Source organism: Colias croceus, chromosome Z (genome assembly GCF_905220415.1).
Source record: "Colias croceus chromosome Z, ilColCroc2.1".
NCBI lineage: Eukaryota > Metazoa > Arthropoda > Insecta > Lepidoptera > Pieridae > Colias > Colias croceus.
This window is the reverse complement of record NC_059568.1, coordinates 7,363,881-7,369,939: the sequence shown is the minus strand read 5'-3', so window position 1 is coordinate 7,369,939 and position 6,059 is coordinate 7,363,881.

Here is a 6,059-nt window from a genome sequence, read left to right as displayed (position 1 = left end):
TGTTTTGATTTATATGTAGATAATATTTTAAAAACTGTACGCTAGCGGTTAAAATGGAGATTTAATTTTCGAAATAGGTAATTGAATCCTTTACTTTCAAAATCTAAGTTCAAAATGTTCGAAATATTCAGATTTGTTCTATAAATTTCATCTTTACTTGATGGTGAGTATTTTATTTGTTTGGCGAATTGTCAGTTTATTTGAATGTGCGTCAATAACAATTTGATAAAATTTACGTTTGCATGGACCATAGAAATCTAAATAACAAGATAACACTGTTATTTAGATTTCTATAGTATGTACTATCCATACATGTAGGTAACCGGGGGATAAAAAAAATATAAGTAGTGGAGATAAATCGCGAATCTGTAATTAAATGAGGTCAACAACGACAGATCTTTAAAAAGTAATACTAAGTAAGAGCATTTTAAAGAATTTTTTTTTTTTCTAAAATAAATTGTGGCCAGATATTCCTGCGTATCAATTAATATCATATTATATTAAGTCGTTAATGTAAGGTGGTCCATTTGAGTGAGCGAAGCCGCGGACGGAAAGCTAGTCAATTTCACATGCACTTCATCGATTTTTTGTGTTAAGTAGACAAAAGAGAGTAGTAAAAGTTACAGAACTTTTCAAAATCAAAAATGTAACTATACTTTTATAACCTACCTAGTTAGTATCTAAGTAGTTGTAGTTACCTACTCCAAAAATTTCCAACCAATTTCATAATTATAATATTATCCTTCATAAATAAACCATCTCCGAACTCTATATTTTTGCCTTTCAATTTTAATTAATAGAAGTACCTAAACATTTTATTGTTATACAAAATTCATTAATAGGTATGTACTTTTCTAAAACACTAATCTATAATACTCTTATGTTATCGGTGTTCGTATCATATCTTTAGATTACAACATTATCGAGTGTAAAGGATTTCAATACTTCAGTTGATACAAGTTTAATTTGAAATTATAGTTAATTTTTTGCATAACAATGACTTATAGTCACACTTTCGAAAAGTTAGTAACCGCGTGCTTGAAGTCATGTATTAGGTATGAATGATTTTATACTAAAAATATTTGTTCACATAGTTTTCCTTCAATAAAATTGTCAACAGTTTTTTGTTAATGACAAATAAAACAAAATGTCCAGTTACTATGAACGTAAATACGGGACTACAAGATATTTTCGGGTAAGTTAAAGTTTTAATTATATTTTCACATAATATAGAAGCCCAAGGCACCCACACGTTAACTAGGATATAGGTACCATATAGATAGGCATATTCAATTTATCGGGACAGGTTATCGTTGAGTATAATTTATTCCCGATCGCTGCCACAAGGAATTACTAATCGATACGTCGACTGTAATCAAAGGAAAAACCATACCTTTGAATATATAATAACAAATTTCCCCGATAACTAAGAACAAATTACAGCGATGACAAAGGAATATACCTGCCTACTAAACTTATTTTCTTTAATAATTTGTGTTATTTTTATACTTAACTAAGTACGTTAAAATTATGGTAAAAATATTAAAAGTAAAAGTGAATGAGCCAACAAAAATTAATAAAAGCTGTGACAGGATTTTAGCTGTCTTCATTAGAATGATTTGTATTTATTCGTAGACTAGCTTTCCGCCAACGGCTTCACCCGCGTAATCAAAGAAAACCCCGCATAGTTCCCGTTCCCGTAGTATTTCCGGGATGAAACCTATCATATGTCCTTCCTCAGGTCTATTGTAGACCATTCCCCAAGTTTTCTTTTAAAAAATATAAAAGATACACTCTACAGTTTTGAATTTCCTATGATTTTAAGGATGGTTCTTATGGAGGAAAACGAAAACTCAAAACATGTAGGTAGGTACCATGGGCGAACCCGGGGCGGACCAGTTTAGTATCTATTAAATTATAAAAAAGTCTTTCTGCAGCTCGTATTGAGTGAAATATTCTATCAAATATTTAATTTATTGTTCATCAAATTATGCCAAATCACCAAGTTACCAATTGTAAAAATTGTAAAGCAAGCATAGATATACCTAAATGATAAAATTTTATGATAAAAATAAATGTCCTCTGTAGCCATATAATTTAAAGTTATTCTGTTGTAGTACATAGATACGTTGTTTTCAATAAGTAGGCTATAGTTTAAAATAACCTAGCTTATTATTAGGAAACAGGTAATATCTAGTTGGACTAGCATTTTAAATGGAAAAGCTGTAGAATATCGTAACAATAATTATCCTCAATTTTATTTTAAAAAAGCCCCATTAACTGTTCGAGTTCCGTAGGCGGATTTTAGCAGTCATTAGTAAATGATACCATATAGTCATATCGACTATCTAATAATAAGAGAATAATTTTGTATATGTAAAGCTTTTTTGCCTCTATTTTTAATTTGACATCTATATTTATATCCATATACATCGCTGGCTGTTCCCCGCAGTTTCACCTGCATTGCTCCGCTCCTGTTGGTCTTAGGCTGGTTGCAGATCTTGACCGACCATCAGTGCGTACCGTCGGTCTTGACGATACGCATGAGCAATTGTGTGACTATGACACTAATGCACATGACAATACGCGTGCGTATGGTCGGTCTAGCTATGAACGGTTTTATGAATTTCCATACATATGACAAGCGCGACTGACGTACGCACTGATGGTCGGTCAAGCTCTGCAACCAGCCTTAGCGTGATGATATAATATAGCCTATAGCCTTCCTCAATAAATGGACTATCTAACACTGAAATAATTTTTCAAATCGGACCAGTAGTTCCTGAGATTAGCGCGTTCAAACAAATAAACAAACTCTTCAGCTTTATAATATTAGTATAGATTACGTTTTCTGTTAGAAATTGCTCTATACTCTAAAAACTAGTGTAGTTTTATAGGTAAGTATGTAATGGTATATTGTATTAGTACATAATCAGTTTTGCATATTTTCGCGAAGCCGTGCGCGGAAAGTCAGCCACAGATTTCGTGCCATTTCCTTGGAGGTATTGTTTGTGTAATTCCGAGGTAGTTGCCGGTTTTTAAATAAACGATTTTAATTTTTTTCATTGTTTAAGAAGTTCGTGTATCATCCAGCATGGTGACAGTCAGCTTTAGCTCCGCTTGTGGATTTAGCCACCGTTTCGTAGCAAAAATATAGTCATTTAGTCCAGCTTGAAATTAAAGCAATTAAAAAGTCAGGTGGTTATAGGTTGGTGGATTCTACGTCAGCTGGTCATACAAAGATGTGAAATAAACACTTGTACTAATGACGCCAGCTTTTTAATTGTAGTTATTAGTGGGTGTAAATAATAAATCCGGAAAAGAGACTATCGGAACTGCAGCTGACTGTCACCATGTTCGATGATACACTTATCCGGCGCCTGTCTCCCGGACCATACGAGAGGGGTACCAATGCCCAATTAGATTCAATGCTTCATCAATTATTTAGTAAAAAATACATGTTTCCTAATTTTTATTTCACTGCGGACTTCTAAGGAACATTAGAATTTGTACCTATTATAGTTCTTATTCTGACAACATAATAAGCCCACACCGGCATTTTAAAGCGACTATCTATCATCGATTATACAGGTTACATAGTACTAGGTACTAACAGTGGTCCTACATAATTATGTCTATCTAATGTCTATGTATTATGTAGAAAGAAATAAAACATACTTATAACAATCTGAGAATTCAACATGTGTAAGTAGTTATTCATAACTATTGTTAATCAAGACAAAAGACTTTGGCAAACAGCAATCAAAATATTTTATTTTACCTACATTTCACAATAAAAAAATCGCTGATTCGTTGTTTAAAAAAATATAAAAGGTATTATTGCGACATGGGAATTCTATCGAATCGATAATCGAAAATTGCATTTTTCATTAAAATCATATAAACAAAAAACGGGCAACTTTTTTACACAGCCTCGAAGCAAGAGATAACCATGAAATAAATCCCACCAAAAACATAAATGTAAAAATTGGAGCCGAGTTCAATCGTTGACTTAATTTGCCAAAAAAAGAAATGAGATCTAAATGTGTGCCAAGTTCTGCAGACAGTCCAGAAATTTATTTACAAAGATGTATTAAGTTCTTAGGTTGACTGAAAACTCAATTGTTTTATTTTCCCTTAGAGAACAATGTTTATTCCAAAATATCACTTTTTTAATTTGAATAATATAATTATTTTCACAAAGCAAACAACTAATGACCTAGAACCCCATAATTTGATGAGGCTAGTTTTACATACTGTTTATATTTTGTGAGGTTCTAAAAACTAGCCTCATCAAATTATGGGGTTCAATAGGTCATTAGTTGTTTGCTTTGTGAAAATAATTATATTATTCAAATTAAAAAAGTGATATTTTGGAATAAACATTGTTCTCTAAGGGAAAATAAAACAATTGAGTTTTCAGTCAACCTAAGAACTTAATACATCTTTGTAAATAAATTTCTGGACTGTCTGCAGGACTTGGCACACATTTACCTAGATCTCATTTCTTTTTTTGGCAAATTAAGTCAACGATTGAACTCGGCTCCAATTTTTACATTTATGTTTTTGGTGGGATATCATTACTTTTTGTACAGAAAATTACTCTGCAAATTTGATTTACTTTATAAATATAATACTTTTTATATACGATTTTTTTTCTTGCGGTTTCTCTGTATGGTTTGTTTAGTATTATTTTCTATATTTTCTTGTATGTTATGAATGTCAGCGCACATTGCCCCGTCATTATCTGCAATTTTTTAAACTCGTTTTCTGTTTAAAAGATTACATGATTTTCTAAACATCCAGCGTGAATTTGTACACACACTATTACCAAGATGCAAAGATCGTTGTAGAAGAATCGTCGCCTTACTCCATGACGTTACGGTATTGCCATGACGCGATCTTGAAATTTTACTCTAAACGCGCCTAAAGATGTTTCACTCATATTAATATTACGAAAATTAAATCATTTCGACCTTCGACGAAGCCTTCTTCCATTACACCATTTATGGTAATTATTTTTGCATGCTTGTATTGGCTAAACATGTTTGTGCTTTATTAATATAATTGTATCACCATTGAATACCATGTTTAAAGCAAAATAAAGATTTTATTTATTTATTTATTTATTAACACTGAAATTAAAACTAAACTAAACACTCATAAATAAAGAATAAATAAATGTGAATATGTAAAATTATATATTATTTTTAACTGTATGAGCAATAAAGGCAATATTTTTATTAAAATTTTCTTTTATTTTACGTTTAATAACAGTTTTGAATAAAGAAATCATGCAATCGAAGTAATCCGCCCAAGCGAATACTAGCGCGAGTGAGTGTGATGTCAGAGGCGCATCGAATCTACAGATGTTTCGTAGGTACTAAAATATGTAAACTTCAATAATCTATATCTCAGTCATTTATTGATGGATTTCAAAATTTTTTTCGGCCACTGATTAGTTTTGATCTATTTTTTAAGACTAGTAAGGTGAATATACTATTTTCTTTTTTTTTAAACTTTTCCATTTTTCCATACAAACAAAATTTATGTCATTGAAAAAAAATTTAAATACAAATAAATTCAGTATTTTCTGATTTTTTCCTTTGTACACTCACTATTACCTAGTTGATTACAAAATTTGAACTTTCTAGGTCATCTGGAAGTGGGTTAGGTTTTGTATATGTCTATAAGTCAGTCAGTCTTAAAAATTGCGATTTTTGGATATTAATATCTACGCAACTGTTTAATCTGTATTTATGAAATTTAAGGTTCTTGTTTATCTTAAGGTCCTCTTGATATGTACCAAATTTGGTTTATATAACTTAAATAGTTTTTGAGTTATAAGGGGGTGAAAAGTGGCTCGAAATGGTTCGTGTAAATATACACACGGCTGCTGCTCGCCAGTTCTCTTCGCTTGAACTCGGCTTGACACGCTGCCGCGTGTCTAGATATATTTTTTGGTATCTTCTCTATGATTTTAATCTTCCTTGTCTTAGCATAACGAAGACCTTTATATTCAACGAATAAATCTAAAAAAAATATTTTTAACCTCTCCT